General features: G+C 42.6%; 1 long non-coding RNA gene across 1 annotated transcript; it reads left to right on the forward strand.

The window, feature by feature from the left end:
* LOC118392373 (uncharacterized) lies at window positions 1–22,903 on the forward strand. Its single transcript, XR_004827357.2, has 5 exons — window positions 1–715; window positions 1,243–6,895; window positions 8,122–8,253; window positions 19,924–20,064; window positions 22,402–22,903. It is a non-coding gene; the product is annotated as an uncharacterized LOC118392373 (long non-coding RNA).
* Window positions 22,904–23,151: the final 248 nt, after the last annotated feature.

A 23,151-nucleotide genomic window follows, 5' to 3' on the forward strand; every position in this document is an offset into this window, starting at 1 on the left:
GACAAGATGTGGTGTGTGTGACCCGAGCTAGAGAGAGCCTGGAAGAGTTTAGAACAATGCCTCATTGTCTCATGTTCTTGGCATCTGGGAAACTAAGCTGGGTTGGAAGTTAAACAACATTCTATGCAGATAACCAGGAGATGGATCAAGGTGGCTTATTTGAAGGACAGAAATGACCGACTAAGCATTTTTTAGGGCCTATATAAGATCTCTGTTTTTTCATTACAAGTTAAGCACTCGGAAACACACTGCTGATGATTGCTTGAATAATTGTCCAAGTCTCTCTAAGGAATGACATTTACACGACACTCCTCCCCCAGGCCTATATTCACACATTAACTCAACAAAAAAAAAGAAACGTCCCCTTTTCAGGACCCTGTCCTTCAAAGATAACAGGGGGAGCGGGATCGATTTGGAGGTGGAGGGTCCGTCATGGTCTGGGGCGGTGTGTCAAAGGATCATCGGACTGAGCTTGTTATCATTGAAGACAATCTCAAAGCTATGTGTTACAGGGAAGACATCCTCCTCCCTAATGTGGTACCCTTACTTGCAGGCTCATCCTGACATGATCCTCCAGCATGACAAGGCCACCAGCCATACTGCTCGTTCTGTGCGTGATTTTCTGCAAGACAGGAATGTCAGTGTTCTGCCATGGCCAGCGAAGAGCCCGGATCTCCATCCCATTGAGCACTCCTGGGACCTGTTGGATTGGAGGGTGAGGGCTAGGGCCATTCTCCCCAGAAATTCCCGGGAACTTGTAGGCGCCTTGGTGGAAGGGTGGGGTAACATCTAACAGCAAGAACTGGCAAATATGCTGCAGTCCATGAGGAGGAGATGCACTGCAGTACTTAGTATCTGGTGAGGCCACCAGCTGCATTGACTGTTACTTTTGATTTGACCCCCCTTTTGTTCAGGGACACGTTATTCCATTTCTGTCAGTCACATGTCTGTTGAACATGTTTGGTTTATGTCTCAATTGTTGAAACTTGTTATGTTCATACAAATATTTACACATCTTAAGTTTGCTGAAAATTAATGCAGTTGACAGTGAGGACGTTTTCTTTTTTGCTGTGTTTACATGCCTTCAAAGCATGGCCAACAATGATCCATGTAATCTATAGGCTAGGTGTGATGAACTGGTCAGTGAGTCTCTTTCTTTCTCACATGCATTTTCCCCCTATGTCCCCATAACCTTTTTTTTCAGTGTCTGTCTCTTAACTAAGTTTCCCTCCTCTCTTCCAGAGGAAGTGACACGGGACTATGCTTATGGCAAGAGCAACCCTCTGGTGAAGAGATGTCGAGTGTTGCTATGGATACCAGCTGACTTGGAAGGGGTCAGCACTCAGACTCCTGAACCCTGTGATCTCTACTACGAAGTAGGGAGACCTGAAACATGTTTCATGTGTCAATACAGTCAGCCAATTAATTACTTACTCAATGTCTTGAGGAAGTTCATAAGTGAAAAGTCTATACATGAAACCTGCAGAGGAAGTCAAATTAATTACACTTTGAACAATGGGTAATGATGTCCTCCAGTGAATGTTTATTTAATTTAAAAAATAAATAATTTTCTTGTTAAAGCGATATCCCAAGTATAAATACAGTAAAGTGCACACACTGAAGGGTGAATTTTTGCTGTTGTTGTCGAACAATTTTTTTTGTTATTTTCACCTCCGGATGAAAAGCGTGCCCAAATTAAACTGCCTGCTACTCAGGCCCATAAGCTAGGATATGCATATAATTAGTAGATTTGGATAGAAAACATTCTAAAGTTTCCATAACTGTTAAAATAATGTCTGTGAGTATAACAGAACTGATATGACAGGCAAAAACCTGAAAATTCCAACCAGGAAGTACTATTACATTGAAAGCCTAACCACCATACAAAGACTTAGGACCCAGTTCACGATCTCTATGGCTTCCTCTACATGTGACCAGTCTTTAGGCATTGTTTCAGGCTTTTACTCTGAAAAATGAGGGAGATACAGCACGTTCAATGAGTGGACAGTGAACATTTCCAGACATGAGCCAAGCGCGTGATCAGAACCGCGCCATTCTTGTTTCTCCTTTTCTATTGACGAAGCTTTTGTCCGGTTGAAATATTATTGATTATTTATGTCAAAAACAACCTGAGGATTGATTTTAAACATTGTTTGACATGTCTCTACAAACTTATTGTACCTTTTTTAAAACTTTCCATCTGGATGTTGTGAGCGTGCATTGTGCCTTTGGATTACTGATCTAAACGCACCAACAAAACGGAGGTTTTTGGACATAAAGATGAACATTATCGAACAAAACTAACATTTATAGTCGACCATGGAAACCTGGGAGTGCCACCAGATGAAGATCATCAAAGGTAAGTGATTAATTTGAACGCTATTTCTGACTTTTGTGACACCTCGCCTTGGTTGGAAAATGACTGTATGGTTTTCTGTGGCTAGGCGCTGACCTAACATAATCACATGGTGTGCTTTTGCTGTAAAGCCTTTTTGAAATCTGACACAGCGGTTGCCTTAAGGATAAGTTTATCTTTAATTAATCCTATGCATAACACTTGTATCTTAGATCAATGTTTATGATGAGTATTTCTGTAATTTGATATAGCTCTCTGAAATTTCACCGGATGTTTGTTTGAGACAATGATTACTGTACATAACGCACCAATTTCAACTGAGGTTTTTGGACATAAAGATGAACTTTATTGAACAAAACACACATTTATTGTGTAACATGAAGTCCTGTGAGTGCCATCTGATGAAGATCATCAAAGGTTAGTAATTCATTTAATCGCTATTTCTGGCTTTTGTGAGCCCTCTCCTTGGCTGGAAAATGGCTGTATGGTTTTCTGTGACTAGGCGTTGACCTAACATAATCGTTTGGTGTGCTTTCGCCGTAAAGTATTTTTGAAATCGGACACTGTGGTTGGATTTACATTAAGTTTATCTTTAAAATGGTGTATAATACTTGTATGTCTGAGGAATTTAAATTATGGGATTTCTGTTTTGAATTTGGCGCCCTGCAATTTCAGTTGCTGTTGTCGAGGTGGGACGCTACCGTCCCACTGGTGCCAGACAGGTTAAGCATGTTAACCCTCGCAAGGTTGCCGGCCCAGATGTCCTCAGAGCATGCACAGACCAGCTGGCTGGAGTGTTTACGAACATATTCAATCTCTCCCTATCCCAGTCTGCTGTACCCACTTGCTTCAGAATGTCCACCATTGTTCCTGTAACCAGAAAGCAGTGAACTAAATGACTATCGCCCTGTAGCACTCACTTCTGTCATCATTAAGTGCTTTGAGAGGCTAGGTAAGGATCATATCACCTCCACCTTCCCTGACACCCTAGACCCATTTAAATTTGGCTTGGCACCAAAAAACCCTGATAAATTTTAACAGATGCACAATTGAGAGCATCCGCCTGGTACGGCAACTGCACCATCCGCAACCACAGGGCTCTCCAGCGGGTGGTGCGGCATGCCCAACGGATCACCGGGGGAAAACTACGTGCCTTCCAGGACACCTACTGCACCCAATGTCACAGGAAGGCCAAAACTATCATCAAGGACAACAACCACCCGAGCCACTGCCTGTTCACCCCTCTATCATCTAGAAGGCGAGGTCAGTACAGGTGGATCAATGCTGGGACCGAGAGACTGAAAAACAGCTTCCATCTCAAGGCCATCAGACTGTTAAATAGGGATCACTAGGCGGCTTCCACCCGGTTACTTATGGCCACTTTAATAATGGAACACTAGTCACTTTAACATTTACATATTTTTGCTTTACCCATCTCATATGTGTATTCTGTATTTAATCTATGCCACTGACAATGCTCATCCTAATATTTATATATTCCTTTATATATTCCTTTGTTAGGTTCTTATATTTTCAGAGTAAATAACTCACGTATACTAGAGAAGCTTAACCAAGTTTAATTCTTCCCAAAGGGTCGACACAGCTGTATTCAGACAAAAACATGTTTCCACCACCACAAGTATATATACTCCACTTTAGACACTCCTCCTTCTCTCCAATCCTTACATCTTATGGTTCTACGGGAAGAGGGTATGGTGGTAAATTTCTTTACTATCAAATGAGGAGAGACAAATGTATCACACAAGTCAGAATTATACTTAAATTAAATCTTTAATCACTTATTAATAAGGGAGCAGGTCAATACAACGCACACATATAAAGTGAATCGATTGAGTGCGTTACGATAATGATGGCTGGTCATGGCTGGTTGACGATTCACGATCGGATGATTCGTTGAGAGTCCCGAGACAAATGTAAAAATGTATTTTATAGCCAAGATACACCCCTTTCAACCTACATGATGAACAACAGATATATAGAATGGATGACAAGGTTAAGATTTGTATGAAAGTTACGTACAGTTGAAGTCAGAAGTTTACATACACTTATGGAGTCATTAAAACTTGTGTTTCAACCAATCCACAAATGTCTTATTAACAAACTATAGTTTTGGCAAGTCGGTTTGTGCATGGCACAAGTCATTTTCCCAACAATTGTTAACAGACATATTATTTCACTTATAATTCACTGTATCACAATTCCAGTGGGTCGGAAGTTTACATACACTAAGTTGACTGTGCCTTTAAACAGCTTGGAAAATTCCAGACAATGATGTCATGACTTTAGAAGCTTCTGATAGGCTAATTGACATCATTTGAGTCAATTGGAGGAGTACCTGTGGATGTATTTCAAGGCCTACCTTCAAACTCACTGCCTCTTTGCTTGACATCATGGGAGAATCAAAAGATATCAGCCAAGACCTCAGAATACATTTTTTTGACCTCCACAAGTCTGGTTCATCTTTGGGAGCAATTTCCAAACACCTGAAGGTACAACATTCATCTGTACGAACAATAGTACGCAAGTATAAACACCATGGGACCACGCAGCCGTCATACCGCTCAGGAAGGAGACGCGTTCTGTCTCCTAGAGATGATCGTACTTTGGTGTGAAAAGTGGAAATCAATCCCAGAACAACAGCAAAGGACCTTGTGAAGATGCTGGAGGAAACGGGTACAAAGTATATATATCCACAGTAAAACGAGTCCTATATCGACATAATCTAAAAGGCCACTCAGCAAGGAAGAAGCCACCGCTCCAAAACCGCCATTAAAAAGCCAGACTACGGTTTGCAACTGCACATGGGGACAAAGATCGTACTTTTTGGATAAATTTCCTCTGGTCCGATGAAACAAAAATAGAACAGTTTGGCATAATGACTGTTGTTATGTTTGGAGGAAAAAGGGGGAGGCTTGCAAGCCGAAGAACATCATCCCAACCGTGAAGTACGGGGTTGGCAGCATCATGTTGTGGGGGTGCTTTGCTGCAGGAGGGACTGGTGCACTTCACAAAATAGATGGCATCACGAGGAAGGAACATTATGTGGATTTATTGAAGCAACATCTCAAGACATCAGTCAGGAAGTTAAAGCTTGGTCGCAAATGGGTCTTCCAAATAGACAATGACCTCAAGAATACTTCCAAAGTTGTGGCAAAATGGCTTAAGGACAACTAAGTCACGGTATTGGAGTGGCCATCACAAAGCCCTGACCTCAATCGTATAGAAAATGTGGGCAGAACTGAAAAAGAGTGTGTGAGCAAGGAGGTCTACAAACCTGACTGTTTCAACAGCTCTGTCTGGAGGAATGGGCCAAAATTCACCCAACTTATTGTGGGAAACTTGTGGAAGGCTTCCAGAAATTGTCACGCCCTGACCTTAGAGATACCTTTTTTATGTCTCTAATTTGGTTTGGTCAGGGCGTGAGTTGGGGTGGGCATTCTATGTTTTGTGTTCTATGTTTTCTATTTCTGTGTGTTTGGCCTGGTGTGGTTCTCAATCAGAGGCAGCTGTCTATCGTTGTCTCTGATTGAGAACCATACTTAGATAGCCTTTTCCCACCTGTGTTTTGTGGGCAGTTGCTTTCCGTTTTTGTCTGCAATATGTAAACTTCCGACTTCGACTGTATAATACATAGCCGACAGTATCTGCTGTGTCAACAGTTTTCATTGTGTAGAGACAAGTGTCTGGCCCCGTATAGAGCAGAAACATTAACCCATGCTCTGGAATGCTCTTTAGGTTTTATCACCCAAAAGACATCATAAATCTCCTGTCAGTGTTATCTCCCAGAGGCCCATCCTCAGTAGGACACACACACAATAGTTATAAGAATACTCTTTTCTGTTGCATTAAACCAACCATTTGATGCAATTAAAGTATTATTACATAGTTTTACAATTTTCCACCGTAAGGGTAATAGGGTAATGAACCATAATTTCTCCCTTCAGGGGATCTGACCTGACCTCCTTACCTCAACCCTACTTTGTCTATTCCACAGATGTCCATCAACTTCCCCTATAGCAATCCTGTGACTTCCTTCCGTCCACCCAACACATTCCAAGCCATCTGTCTTTCTACAGAGAACCGTTAACTTTTGACTTTAAAACCCGTTCTCTTTCACTCCTTTATATACTATGCTTCTGATCTATCATGTCTTTAGTTTCTCACTGTTCAAAGTTTACCCCTAGTCTAACACTTTAATTCCATTCTTTTACTTTTAGATTTGTTGTGTATTGTTCGATATTACTGCACTGTTGGAGCTAGAAACACAAACATTTTGCTCGACCCACAATAACATCTGCTAAACATGTGTGTGTGACAAAATGCTCAAGTCATTTCAAGTCCATTTTTATTTCATTACCATTAATTAGCTATGACATATCATGCTCACAAAACCCATTTTAACAGTGTACACAGATGGGGGCAAGTTCCAAACAATCTCCATCACCTACGGTTCATGTTCACAGAGACTGAAGAGGAGGCTGATATTCTTTGAACCTTCTCCCACATCAGAGATTGCAGGTGAACACACGCGCACACACACACTTTCAACAAGTACCCAAAACACTATTCCATCATTTAATCACACTGACTCCTGTCATGGAAATTCATACCGAGAGAGACTTTGTAATTTCTTCAAACAATCATCTTTATTTAATATCGATTCATTGTTGCAAAAAAAATGAAACTAGTCAACCCATCACTCTTGACTGTTGGCCCAAGCAGCCTAACCTTTACAGAAAATGTTGTTCTTTATATAGTAGACACGTAGTAAAAATGGTTAGTCATGGCTGGTTCCACCCTTCACATGCAGATCGGGGGGGGAACCATAAGCCATTTTGGGTTCATCCTGTGGTCATCTGCCTCTGGTGTTATTTCCCAGATGCAAGAATGATTAAACATAATAATGGTTTTGTTACATTCCTCCAGGCTCTCTCTATCTTGGTTACACCCACCACATCTTATCTATGGAACGACAGCTGTAGGTTTTTAGGCTCCTCTCAGTTCACACAGACATAGATGAAAACTACGTAAATACCTTCAAATATTGCATTAATCAACCATTTGTTGCATAAACAGTATTATAACATAATCGTAATCGTTTCCCACCATACTCCCTATGAGGATCTACCCAACATATCAAGGCATGTCAAACTCCTGCATTCTTATTTCATAACAGATATTGTTCACTTCTACAACAAATGTGGGGTGTTCACTAGATGTGGGCTTTTTGGTGTGCTCTCTGAGCCTGTTGCCTTTGGCTGACACCACAGTGTGGTCTTAGTAAGATCATGGCTCACTTCACCACAACCCATATCTTGTGTCTGACTGCAACTAGCTGTGACAACAGACGGCACAGATACGTATATCACGCAGGTGGCCTTCCAGATTTGAGCACCTTAGTAAGAAGTGCTAAGTGACATGTAAATCATACTTCAAATTATAGTTATTTTATAGTGCATTGGGACAGAGATGGATGCTCTCTGTCCAAATGACACACACCACAGAACACTTTAACCAAAACCTCCAGGCTGTTTGGGCGGTGAGATAAGCCTCCAGGGATCTGACCTGAGTCTTATCTGTCTTTAGGGCACCACTAATGAGAGTACAAGTGATTTATTGATAACCTTCCCATCTAGGATCAGCTCTCTCAATCCTAGCCTCGATGTGAAAAATACCAAACTAATAATAATCCTAAACTGACTATCCCCCCTGCTCAAACCCGGGGTCTGTATGTCTCTCCACAGGAAGTTAAGCGAGGTACGTCCTCACGTTGTGACCATTCAGTTTCCCTGTGAGATGGTTGTCCTAGTGTCGCAGAGGGCACGGGGGTCCAGGGGGGCGAGTGGCCACCAGAGACATTTCACCTGCAGACCAAGGTAACACACACACCATGGTCATGTGAAAAACAATTATGGAAAAGCATCCAAATTTAACCACTGCACAGCTTGATCTCTCATGTGTTTCCAAGATGGCGGAGCAGTAAGACGTGCTTGTTTTCGTCCCATGTAAATATTGTATTTTTTGGGTCTTGTTTATATCCATTTCATTATATCTCAATCTCTTTTTTCCCATTTTTGGATTAAATATACCTTCCTGCAACCCTCCTCACCCATTGTGGTACGGATCTGCAATTTTTGTTAGACCGTATAACTGGAACCTCCATCAGAAGCTAGCCAGCTAATTAGCTACTAGCTTTATAGTCATTGTTAGCCACTGCTAGCGGTCTTTACCTTTAGCTCGAACTCCAGCCACTTTAGCCCGGATTGCCTGGATAATACCTGCCAGTCTGCACAGCACGATATCAGCCCTGAGAACTGCTTTTCCCCCCCACTACATCACCGGATTCCTGCCGCAAGCTCTGGATCATCACACCGGATCTTCGCAGCTAGCTAGTTGCTACCGAGCGGTTACTGTGGCTAACACCCTTATCCAGAAGCATGCACCAGCTAGCCTCGAGCTAGGCCCATTTCCCTGCTAGCAAACGAAGTACACCAACTACAATACCCCTCTTGCCAATTGGCCTGGACACTTTGTCGACACGGAGCCCCGCCGATCCATCACGACTGGTCTGCTAACGTAATTTGGCTGATGTGCGCTCAACCAGCCTCCTCATCGTGGATGCTGGTGTTGATCCATCTGCGAGCTCCGGATTGCTAGCTTCCTGAACGCCATGTCTACCGCTCGCCTTACGTAGTAATCGACTACCGAACGGCTCCCTGTTTCATCTTTGCTGCTCATTGGACCCTATGATCACTCGGCTACACAGCTGATGCCTGCTCTGCCCATTCATCGCCATTTACCCGTTGTTGTTGTCCTAGCTGTTTACTAGTTGTCTCACGTGTTGTCTTAGCTCTCCAAATCAACACCTGTGATTGCTTTATGCCTTTCTCTAATGTCAATATGCCTTCTATGCTGTTGTTTAGGGCAGCTCTCATTGTTTTATTTTACTGCAGAGCCCCTAGACCTGCTCAACATGCCTCCGATAGCCCCCTTGTCCCACCCCACACAAATGCGGAGACCGCACCTAGCTTAACTGGAGCCTTCAGAGATGAAACCTCTCTCATTGACACTCAATGCCTAGGTTTACACCCACCGTACTCGCACCCTACCATACCCTTGTCTTTACACTATGCCCTGAATCTATTCTACCATGCCCAGAAATCTGCTCCTTTAATTCTCTGTTCCCAAAGCACTAGGTGACCAGTTCTTATAGCATTTAGCCATACGCTCATCCTACTCCTCCTCTGTTCCTCTGGTGATGTAGAGATTAAACAGGGCCTTGTGTGTCACAAGTGTGACTTCTGCAACCATGAAAGCCTTGGGTTCATGCATGTTAACATCAGAAGTTTGCTTTATTGACTGCTTTAGCACACTCTGCCAACCCTGATGTCCTAGCCGTGTCTGAATCCTGGCTTAGGAAATTTCCATCCCCAATTACAACATTTTCCGTCAAGACAGAACTGCTAAAGTGCCCTGGACACCATATGTGAATTGATTGCCCCCCATCTATCGTTAGAGTTCGTACTGCTAGGTGACCTAAATTGGGATATGCTTAACACACAGGCCCTCCTACAATCTAAGTTAGATGCCCTCAATCTCACACAAATGATCAAGGAACCTACCAGGTACAACCCTAAATCCGTAAACATGGGCACCCTCATAGATATCATCCTAACCAAACTGCTCTCTAAATACACCTCTGCTGTTTTCTACTTTGCACATTCTTCCACTGCAAATCTACCATTCCGGTGATTTACTTGCTATATTGTATTTACTTTGCCACCATGGCCTTTTTTGCCTTTACCTCCCTTATCTCACCTCATTTGCTCACATCATATATAGACTTGTTTCTACTGTATTATTGACTGTATGTTTGTTTTACTCCATGTGTAACTCTGTGTCGTTGTATGTGTCAAACTGCTTTGCTTTATCTTGGCCACGTCACAATTGTAAATGAGAACTTGTTCTCAACTTGCCTACCTGGTTAAATAAAGGTGAAATAAAAATAAATAAAAAAAATCCAGGATCTCAGCGATCACTGCCTCATTGCCTCTGTCTGTTATGGGTCTGCTGTCAAACGATCACCCCTCATCACTGTCAAGCGCTCCCTAAAACACTTCTGCGAGCAGGCCTTTCTAATCTAACTGGCCTGGGTATCCTGGAAGGATATTGACCTCATCCCATCAGTAGAGGATGCCTGGTTGTTCTTTAAAAGTGCTTTCCTCACCATCTTAAATAAGCATGCCCCATTCACAAAATGTAGAACTAAGAACAGATATAGCCCTTGATTCACTCCAGACTTGACTGCCCTTGACCAGCACAAAAACACTCTGTGGCGTACTGCATCAGCTTCGAATAGCCCCCACGATATGCAACTTTTCAGGGAAGCCAGGAACCAATACACAGTCAGTTAAGAAAGCAAAGGCTAGCTTTTTCAAACAGAAATTTTCATCCTGCAGCACTAATTCCAAAAAGTTCCGGGACACTGTAAAGTCTATGGAGAATAAGATCACCTCCGCCCAGCTGCCCACTGCACTGAGACTAGGAAACACTGTCACCGCTGATAAACCCATGATAATCAATAAACATTTCTGTACAGCTGGCCATGCTTTCCACCTGGCTACCCCAACCCCCCCCGCCTAGATGGGCCACGGAACACATACTTTCCCAGAGCACTGGCTCTATATTCATACATACACAGCATATGAGTCCATTCCACATGTTTATGAAGTTACTTCCCTCAGGTCATCTGCCACCATTATCTTTCAGTTCAGGCTTCCTGCTTGTTCATGCCCAATAACACCTGGATCCGCTCTTGATTAGATTATGATTAGATTATAATGGTGGCAGGACCCTTTCGTGTCCTAAGAATGATATACAGTATGTACTATGTCTATTGTCCATCAGTTGGTCATTTGGCTGGCACCCTCCTTTGTGTGTCCCTCTGACCTCGGTGTGTCCAGCTGTCCTATGCACTCATGGCCTTGCTATTGTCCTCTACAATAGACAATGCACTTTACCCTAAGCATTTATGCATTTTATGGCTTTGGCCATCATGTCTGTTATTTCTTGGTTTCCTTTTTTTTACCAGAATGGCAAATGCACTCTAAGTGTGTCCTCTTCCTCTTGTGGTATAATGTACACCTTTGCTCTACAGTATTATGTTTGTCCCTATATGTACCATTTGCTCCCACACTGGCCATGGCAGAACACTGACATTCCTGTCTTGCAGGAAATCATACACAGAACAAGCAGTATGGCTGGTGGCCTTGTCATGCTGGAGGGTCATGTCAGGATGAGCCTGCAGGAAGGGTACCACATTAGGGAGGAGGATGTCTTCCCTGTAATACAAAGCTTTGAGATTGCCTACAATGATAACAAGCTCAGTCCAATGATGCTGTGACACACCGCTCCAGACCATGACGGACCCTCCACCTCAAAATCTATCCCGCTCCAGAGTACAGGCCTCGGTGTAACGCTCATTCCTTCAACGATAAACGCCAATCCAACCATCACCCCTGGTGAGACAAAACCGCGACTCGTAGGTGAAGAGCACCTTTTGCCAGACCTGTCTGGTCTAGTGACGGTGGGTTTTTGCCCATAGGCGACGTTAGAGAGTAATAGGATACGGCATGTGTCAAAAATGATTGATTGCTGGAGCCCTCTGGAAGCTCTGTGTCTGTACATATAAAGAGAACTAAATAGGGAACTAGGCTGAGAAACATTATTTAGATGGCTGTTTAATTGTTGTTTAAAGCCTGAAATGGACACAATGCCAAGGGACCTTGTTTCTAACACACACACACACACACACACACACACACACACACACACACACACACACACACACACACACACACACACACACACACACACACACACACACACATTCCTTCCTTGTTTCTAACACACACACACACACACACACACACACACACACACACACACACACACACACACACACACACACACACACACACACACACACACACACACACACACACACACACACACACACATTCCTTGTTACTAACACACACACACACACACACACACACACACACACACACACACACACACACACACACACACACACACACACACACACACACACACACACACACATATTCAGGTCTTAAAGATGGCTTGTTCTGGACATTTATAATGCTTCTGCCCCAGATACATAAGCCTGGACATTCCTGCTTCATAGATAACAACCATAAGGGAGATACAACTGGGGGGTGGGGCGGGCCGGAGGCCCATATGGGGCGGGCCGGAGGCCCATATTCAGTACACGTCATCAGGTCATAAGGTCAGCAATCAATCATTTTTGACACATGCCGTATCCTATTACTCTCTGACGTTGTTGCCGGTGATGTCTGGTGAGGACCTGCCTTACAACAGGCCTACAAGCCCTCAATCCAGCCTCTCTCAGCTTATTGCGGACAGTCTGAGTACTGATGGAGGGATTGTGTGTTCCTGGTGTAACTCGGGCAGTTTTTGTTGCCATCCTGTACGTGTCCCGCAGGTGTGATGTTCATTGCAGCATTGCAGATTTTGTGCCGATAAAATCAAACATGTTTGAACATTTTGGGAGGTCCGGACTGCTCAAAGACTAGATCGGTAGCCCTCAGATTGCGTCTTTGACCCGCTCACAATAAATGAGCATCGTTGACGGCCGCTCACCGTGAGTAGGCAGCGACATGGGGATTTTATCTCCGATCTCAAAAACATTTTTAGGACAGATAAATCGTGGTCAAAATCGTGTCCTGGTTTTGACACCTCTGCCTGCCCTTGAGCCTTTGCCCCACCTCTGGATTACCAACCTCTGCCTTACCCAACCCTGAGCCTTCCTTTCCCCCACTACACTGGTTATCAACCCCAGCCTGCCTTGACCTGTGGTATGCTGGCCCTGTTGCCATAATAAGCATTGTTACTCTGACACAGTCTGCATCTGGATCTTACCTGCAAATCTGACATCGAGTCTTGTCCTGAAGCCACTCCTGCATTGTCTTGGCTGTGTGTTTAGGGTCATTGTCCTGTTGAAAGTTGAACCTGCACCCCAGTCCTGATCTCTCTGTACTTTGCTCTGTTCATTGTTGCCTCAACCCTGTCTAGTCTTCCAGTCCCTGTCACTGAAAAACATCCCCACAGCATAATGCTGCAACCACCATGGTTCACCGTAGGGATGGTGCCAGGTTTCCTCCAGATGTGACACTTGGCATTCAGGCCAGAGAGTTCAATATTCGTTTCATCATATCAGATAATCTTGTTTCTCATGGTCTGAGAGTAGGTGCATTTTGGCAAAATCCAAGCGGGCTGTCATGTGCCTTTTACTGAGGAGTGGCTTCTGTCTGGCCACTCTACCATAAAGGCCTGATTGGTGGAGTTCAGCAGAGATGGTTGTCCTTCTGGAAGTTTCTCCCATCTCCACAGAGGAACTCTAGAGCTTTGTCAGAGTGACCATCGGGTTCTTGGTCACCTTTCTGACCATGGCCCTTCTCCACTGATTGGCTCAGTTTGGCCGGGCGGCCAGCTCCAGGAAGAGTCTTGGTGGTTCCAAACGTCTTCCATTTAAGAATGTTGGAGGCCACTGTGTTCTTGGGGACCTTCAATGCTGCAGAAATGTTTTGGTACCCTTCCCCAGATCTGTGCCTCGACATAATCCTGTCTCGGATCATCTACCGACAATTCCTTTGACCTCATGGCTTGGTTTTTGCTCTGACATGCACTTACAAGTGTGGGATATAGACATTTGTGTGCCTTTCCAAATCATGTCCAATCAATTGAATTTACCGCAGGTGGACTCCAATCATGTTATAGAAATGTTTTGATGTTTAAAGTCATAGTATAAGAAGAGAAGGGTTGCTGCATATTAGTGAGCATGTTTGGGGAAGTGTACCCCCTGTGACCGGAGACCCATAATATGCTATCTGGTGCAACCGAAAGACTTCTGTTTTTTTTATCCAACATGTTTATTATATAAAGTTAATAAAGGTTGATTAAACAATGTTGTTTATTGTAAGGTTCTACTCCAGGTACAGACCAGACAGACACTGATAAAAGCTCAAACTAGATATATTCACCCAACTGGATGCTTCAGCTGAATAGCATAACGTAAGTCACACAAGCATATTCAATGAGTATACGAAACATTTAAGAACACATGCTCTTTCCATGACAGACTGACTAGGTGAATCCAGCTGAAAGCTATGATCCCTTATTGATGTCACTTGTTAAATCCACTTCAATCAGTGTAGATGAAGGGGAGGAGACTGTTTAACTTCATATGGCTGCAGGGGCAGTATTGAGTAGCTTGGATGAAAAGGTGCCCATTGTAAACGGCCAGCTCCTCAGTCTCAGTTGCTAATATATGCATATTATTATTAGTATTGGAAGGGAAACACTCTAAAGTTTCCAAAACTGTCAAAATATTGTCTGTGAGTATAACAGAACTGATATCGCAGGCGAAACCCTGAGGAAAATCAAAACATTTTAACATCTATTTTGAAAACTCCATGTTCCATAGCCTCCCTTTGCTGGATTTAAAGGGATATGAACCAGATTCATTTTCCTATCGCTTCCTCAAGGTGTCAACAGTCTTCAGACATAGTTTCAGGCTTTTATTTAGAAAAATGAGCCAGAACGATAACATCGCATCAAGTGGTCACATGAGTTTTGCTCTCGCAACAGAGTTTGGACAGCCATTGTTTTCCCCTCTCCTACTGTGAAAGACATTTGCGGTTGATATATTATCGATTATATATTTTAAAAACAAGGATTGATTACAAAAAAACGTTTGACATGTTTCTGTGGACATTATGGAAACTATTTGGAATTTTCGTCTGCGTTGTCGTGACCGCTCTTTCCTGTGGATTTCTGAACATAACGCATCAAACAAATGGAGGTATTTTGGATATAAAAATAATCTTTATGTAACAAAATGAACATTTGTTGTGTAACTGGGAGTCTCGTGAGTTCAACCATATGAAGATCATCAAAGGTAAGTGATTAATTTTATCGCCATTTCTGACTTTTGTTACTCCTCTACTTGGCTGGTAACTGTTTGTAATGTTGTGTGTGCTGGGCGCTGTCCTCAGATATTCGCATGGTATGCTTTTGCCGTAAAGCCTTTTTGAAATCTGACACAACGGTTGGATTAACAAGAAGTTAATCTTTAAGCCGATGTATAACACTTGTATGTTTTATGAATTTTATTATAAGTATTTCTGTTTTTGAATTTGGCGCTCTGCAATTTCACCAGATGTTGGCCAGGTAGACCTTGGATTTATTGGCATGTATTGTGATTATTTTTCGAGGAGAATTGCGTACATTACTCATATCTGCTGTCCTGCGCCTGACTCATCTACAACAGCTACACACAGACGCATTACACCTAGAGAGGTTAAGGGAGAAATGGTTTTATTACCCTATTACTTAATCTTCCTGTCAAACCATAATAGATGTAAGGATTGGAGAGAAGGAGGAGGGCCTAAATTGGAGTATATATACTTGTGGTGGTGGAAACATGTTTTGTCTAATGCAGCTGTATTGACTCTCTGGGAAGAATTAAACTTGGTTCAGCTTTCATAGTGTCCGTTGAGTTATTTACTCTGAGAATTAGAACCTAATTCTCTTTATTATTGGAAATGTTCCAGTACTTATGTGCCCATTAAACATTTCATAGTAGTCAGCAAGATAAGTGCACTCTATATGTGTGTTTAATTTAATATTTTTTATTTCACCTTTATTTAACCAGGTAGGCCAGTTGAGAAGAAGTTCTCATTTACGACTGCGTCCTGGCCAAGATAAAGCAAAGCTGTGCGACAAAAACAACAACACAGAGTTACACATGGGATAAACAAACAGTATGTGTGTCTAGGCCATTAGGCACCATTAGACATGCACCTGTCTTGAGAGTGGTCATGTCTGTTTATTTTTGTTCTATTGCTATGACATAATGTTTCTATGCCCTGATGTAAAACCAAAAGGATAACGGTGGCTAAATGCCAGAGTGGATGAATCATTAACATAAAGAGGATTTACTATGTGTGTGATATAAGGATGAAACCTGTTTAAAAAGTGTGTTCCAAGGCTGGAAAGGGAGTTACTTCATGGACCAGCTCGGCTTATATTACTTTTGTTAGGTTCTAATTTTTCAGAGTAAATAACTCACGGACACTAGAGAAGCTTAACCAAGGTTAATTCTTCCCAATGGGTCACTGTATTCAGACAAAAACATGTTTCCACCACCACAAGTATATATACTCCACTTTAGGCACTCCTCCTTCTCTCCAATCATTACATCTAAAATATGTTTCCCTGTGGAAAATGTTGCCAATTTCTCATCGTAAGGAATCCACAATATTTGATCGGTGGCCTCTACTAAAAAGTTAGGTAAGACGTGATCTCATACGTCTTCCTTCACATAGAAACTGTCATCTCTATGAACTACTATCGATCGAACCAAGGCTATACAACGATATGTGACATTTCCTCTCCTGCTACTCTCGAGGATTTGTTGTTGTGTCGTGGAAAATCGGTTCAAATATAACGCTTACAAGAACTGGTGAATTCAATAATAGACTTTTAATACAACGTATTGCAAGCCGGAGTGGTCCGCGGAACACACACCTTTTTTCAGAGCACTCGTTCTGATTTATACACATACAACATATGAGTCCATCCCACATGCAAATTAAGTTACTTCCCTCAGTCCAGCTGTCCTAGGCGCCTGTGTGTCGCCTTCTCTTCATGTGGTCTGTTTTTAGTGTTCTCACCTGTTCCATACTCTCATGTCCTCCTCTGGTCTCCTCTCCTATACAATAGACAATGTATTTTACCAGAATGGCAAATGCACTCTATAAGTGTATCTCTCTCTTGTGTTACAGTATTATGTTCCTCCATATATGTACATCATTCTCCCATAGTTGCCCTTTTGAAAACGATGCCAACATTTTTTCAGATTATAGCAGGCTCCATACCAACTTAACACTCCCTTTTCCAATGGCCAAATAGCCCCACACCTAAAACAGGACTCTGTCTCCCTACGCTTTGATGCTTTTCCACTACATTGGTTTACCTTGGCCATTGAAACTATAGTTAGTGATTTTTCCCTATGGCCCTATTACCCCTCGCACGTCTGCTGAAGTGAGTTATATTCCACTCTCAAAAACATCCTCTTGAATTAAATCCCAACACCCCCGCAAGTATCGTTTTGATCACAGGGTTCAAACCTGCCATCAAAGCAGAAGTGCAAATTCTTTCAATGCACTCCCATCTATAATACATACCTTCTATTAACCATTTTCCAAGGTAGCGCTACCCACTTCCCCGGTTTAATCATTAATTGGTCATGGCACTTAAAACCTTGTATTAGAACCGAAACCGTAGCGTTTGCGAATTTATTACTGGAGAATATGGATGACTTTTAATGTCTTTTTCCCGTATTGCCTCAACTATCACTATTATTGATAACACACATCACCAAAATGATTAATACTTGCTTTCCTATTTCCACATAACCTTTCATGGTTCCCCCTTATAGGGCATAAACCAACCTCTCTCCGAATTGATACTGCTACGACATGTAAATCAAACTGTGATTTTTCCATTTTGTTTTTTAACTCACTGGATTCTAGAACTCTCGTCTTACAAAACCTCACTAGTTGCTAGAACTCTCGTCTTACAAAACCTCACTAGTTGCTAGAACTCTCGTCTTACAAAACCTCACTAGTTGCTAGAACTCTCGTCTTACAAAACCTCACTAGTTGCTAGAACTCTCGTCTTACAAAACCTCACTAGTTGCTAGAACTCTCGTCTTACAAAACCTCACTAGTTGCTAGAACTCTCGTCTTACAAAACCTCACTAGTTGCTAGAACTCTCGTCTTACAAAACCTCACTAGTTGCTAGAACTCTCGTCTTACAAAACCTCTCTAGTTGCTAGAACTCTCGTCTTACAAAACCTCACTAGTTGCTAGAACTCTCGTCTTCTGCCTGCTCCATTTTACCACGCAGATCTTTCTTTTTTTCTTTTTCTAGTTTTATCCGCTGCTGATAAAATGCTGTGATTAGGATGCCTGTATTGTGGTTTGGACCGTTCCCTGATCTCAGTGTTCCACATTACGATTCCATCCATACACTCTTGGCTGGTTTTAAAATTTCCATCTACCGGAAAATGTGTACCAATTTTTTCCAATTTGGTACATTTTCCCAAACATTTATTTGGTTCTTAGTTTTGATCATATGCTTTTTTTGTGCCTCTAAGGCTATGGTAACATTTTACTTTTCTACTCCTCCCTCCCCAGGAGTATCCTAGCCTCTAGAAACCATTTCAGTTCTTATTAGCACGGCGTCACCACACAATGGCGTTAAGTAATAACAGTGTAGCCTATTAGTAATTTAGTCACATTTTATCCTTGAACCACCTCTCTTTCCTGCTACTGTTACTACAGACTATGGTTGTCCAAACATTCATACACCCACATACACCTCTGACTTCATGGCCATTGTGGCTGGGACATTTTGTCTCTCTTACAGATCTTGCAAGGGAATTCCCCCACTAGGGACCTATCCTTCATGGACCCTACCCGACACTGTAATGACACCCATGGATCTCGCAGAGAATCACACACCCACTTGGGACCTATCCTTATGGAATCTACCCTACACCAGATATTTATCTGGATGTCGCAGAGGAAAACCTCTACTCGGGACCTATCCTTATGAAACCTACCCTACACCAGATATTTACGGTCATTACACAATGAGCCTACCGAATTAAACTCAGGTTCTCCAGGTCCGTATCCTATAATTGTTACCCCTGTAGGGTGGCAGGGTCCCAAAGACCCTCCCCATTATTGATTAAGGGGACCTTAAGATTCCTATGCCTGTCTCACTATTGTACTGTTGCTATGTTTGTGAACTCTGCCACTATACTTTGCACAAGCTATCTATATTAGTCTTTAGTGTTAAGCCCTAATGGTGCACGAGTGTGCTTGCAGGCCAGGTGTGAGTCAGACCGAAACTAGATAATAAAGAGAAGTAACCACTGTCTGGTTTTGACATTTTGATCTTGTGTGACAGGGGACAATGCTAATTCATTCAGAGAAGCTACTGTACTAGGTTACCTCAGCTTATTACTGCACATATACATTGAGGTAGGTGATCACATGTATATAATCAGCTGTGCCCTTTGGTTGGTTGCAGAACGTACTCTGAGACATACATGCTGTGTTTCTATTGCTAACATCTGTCTGCAATTGCATTAATAACGGTTTGATATGTTTACTTAAAGAAAATATTGCCTGACTGCAGTTTTCACCAATAAGCCAATGATTGACAAGGAACAAGGAACCTACCCCGACACCCCCAACACTGTACATAATACAGTTGTTATTGTTCTCTCTCTACTCCCATCCTCTATCTCTGTCCCTCTATCCCTTATCTCCACCTCATCTTTCTCTGCCTACCTCCTCCCTTTGTTTATTTCTCTCTCTACCTCCTTCTCACGCTTTACCTCTCCCCCTTCTCTCCTCTCTCTCAGAGGGAGGTGTTCAAGGCATTTGCAGAGCTCTTCCAGGCAGCCTCGTCCCGGGCCGGGCCCCCTACGGTTTCTGTGCCTACCCCTCCTCCCAGGCCATCTATGCTGTAGACCCAATGCTCAAGTGGGGCACTGGGGACAGAGGTGAGGCCTGGGTGTATTACTGCATACGTTCGCGTGTACGTTTTGTGTACCTCCCCGCGTGTGTATGTGTGAGAGCTCTACGTTCCTCACACATTCACAAGATGGGCTAACTGTATACACTGTGAGAACAGGAGGAGAGCTAGTCTGGCCTTGAACTGGCTACAGTCTCAGAAACAATAGATAGGCTAACTGTTATTGTCCACGTTCCCATCCCACTCATGGTTTACACAGATTTGTGCCTACGCTCGATTGATAAATGAGGCCTTGTAAGTAAGCATTTCACGGTGAGGTCGGTGCATGTAATTTAATCTATTGTTTCTGAGGTCAGGCCAGCTGTCTAGCTGAGGCTAGTTCAAGTCAGACCAGCTGTCCTCCTGTTCCCACGGCGTATGCATGGCAACTGTGATAGATGGTACTGCCGTTGTAAGGAAAGGAGGGGGAGCAGGGGAGGACCAGCAGCAGATGAATAAAACAGTAACACGTGTGTATGCATTAGGTTGTTACTCTGTATTTTGTCCCTATATTTACAGACCTAAAACTCATGTATGGCTACTGGTCTTGTTGAGAATAATACATTTTTTCAAGGTGTGGAAAATGCTGGATAACAGGATAAAGCAAACACGTTTTTATATTTTAAAATGTTTAATAGACTCACACGTGCATGTAGGGAGACACACGTCCCTTTGAAGGTCTGTACCAATCTACTGAAGGACAAACCACTCATTACATACTCATCTTATCTCTATTCGCTCTCCAATTGCTTCGACACTGGTCAAAACATCTCCACCCTCTGGGTCAGAGTAAACTCTCATTTGAATTTGTCTATAGCTGATTACAGCTATCGGCCTTAGCTTCAAAAAAGTCAACTAGGATACCAAGTTCTATTTTATGATGACGACTCCTAATCTCAGGAGGGGGAGCAGCAGAGGACCAGCAGCAGCTGTATAACATTTTGTGGACATAAAAAATGTACGACCCAACAGGCTAGGAGGGTGAGAGTGCTGTTGGTTAGTTGTCTTCTGTTATTTCAAATTTGGTCCTGTGTGGCTCAGTAGGTAGAGCATGGCGCTTGGAATGCCAAGGGCTATGGGTTCCAACTTTGCTGGGGTCACCCATGCGTAAAAAGGTATGCACGCATCAGATAAATGTGTCTGCTAAACAGCATGTGTTACGCTCTCAAATCTGTCAGAGGTAGATTGGATGGTTTAACAGGTGATTAGTGATATATAACACAGATTCAGACAGAGGTTTAGTTTCTCTAATCTGCGAACACTTCAGTGTGTAGGAAAACTGCTATATATCTTATTGGGAGTTTCCTGTAGTGATAGTTTCCCCCAGGGGATGGGTATAATGGCACTGTTCATCTATGAATTGTCGTGGCTAATCATTTCAAATATGACGCTTTCAAGAACCCGTGAATTCAATAATAGACTTTTAATACAAGAGTATCGCAAGCCGGAGTGGTCCGCGGAATACACACCTTTCCAGAGCTCTCGCTCTCATTTTATATACATACATACATCGACAGTCCATCCCCCATGCAGATGAAGTTACATTCCAATCCGTGCATCCTGCTTGTTCAGCCCAATAACTCCCACATCTGCTTTCCGTCAGATTATAATGATGACAAGACCCTTGCTTTGACCTAAAGATAATATACGTCCCTCTATCCTATGGCCTATGCTTTGACCCTGTAATTTACTCCATCTGTTCTTTTGTATTGTGGGAGATTATATACATGATTTGATAACAAAAGAGAAAGGTACACTTATGGGTTCATTCCTTGTTCTGGTAAAATGCATTTTCTATTGTATAGGGCAGGAAGCAGTTAAAGGCCATGGGGATAGGGAACACTAAAAATGCAGACACATAGACGCTTAAGACTAGCTGGACATACAAGGATCAAAGAGGTTGCCTAAGGACGGGGTCAGCCAAATGACTAACTGATGGATTGCAGGCATCAATCACATCACAGGGGACACAAGTCTGTTTGATCTTAGATAACCATATGAAGTGAAGGCGACCAGGGCAGCTGAACACACTAAAAACTAGAGACACACACAAAAGGGACACAGAGTTAATTACAGGGTCTGAGCACAGGCCACAGGAAGAGGGGATGTAAATTATCTTTAGGTCAAAGGAAAGGTGTAGACCATTGTATACTAAAGCCCATATTCCTAATCAAATTTCTCACACTGAGTTTGTATTTCTTAATCTCTCATAAACCTCATTTTAGTTCTATTATTTAATATGTTCCATTTAAATGTCATCCATTATTAAGCCCTGCTAATAACATCCAGTGTATGATCTACCTTCTATGATCTGTTCCTGGATCAGGTGAACGTGTGATGAAGCTTCAGATCCTGGAGGTGAACTTCAGTCCAGACTGCGCCCGGGCCTGCTTCTACGACCACATGTTCCAAACACTCTTCCTAAATGAGGCTGATCACTGCCCTGTCACTCAGGTCTCATGATGACCTCTAACCCCGGACCTCAAACCCTTCCATATTATGCAGTTGAAAAGGTCCATTTGGAAAATGTGTATTTCCTCTTTTTAGTGGAATTTGATATTGAGTAACGGTCTGGACCAGAGGTGCCAAATACATTTTGCCCCATGGGCCGCATTCGTTCTCCACCGAGGTCTGGAGGACCGCACTTAAAATTGACTATATTTCCTCTCCATCAACATTTGCAAATAAATTGTTTTTAAATCACTTTTGGAATGTTCTATGGTCCCTAACTGTTGTTGTGGAAATATTGAATTAAATATTTCTCAGATACCGGAACTTGTGAATTAAAAAATACTTTATAACAGAGCCGAGCAACTCCATGGAAGAACTGACTTGTCTTGTTACAGACCTCTGGCTTTATAGGTTTCCATCTTCAGATAACACACACAATCACTCCCTTCTATGTAGATGGTTAACTCCCCTTGGCCTTACGCCAATATTTTCTTCCTGTCCCAATTCTTGCTTGTTAATAACGCCCACATCTGCTTCAGTTTAGATTGAATTGGTGACAGCGCTGTAGTGTTAATACAGAAAATAATACATTTATTGCATATATACTTTCCTAGTATGAGTGCTT

This window comes from Oncorhynchus keta, chromosome 13 (assembly GCF_023373465.1).
Source record: "Oncorhynchus keta strain PuntledgeMale-10-30-2019 chromosome 13, Oket_V2, whole genome shotgun sequence".
Lineage (NCBI taxonomy): Eukaryota > Metazoa > Chordata > Actinopteri > Salmoniformes > Salmonidae > Oncorhynchus > Oncorhynchus keta.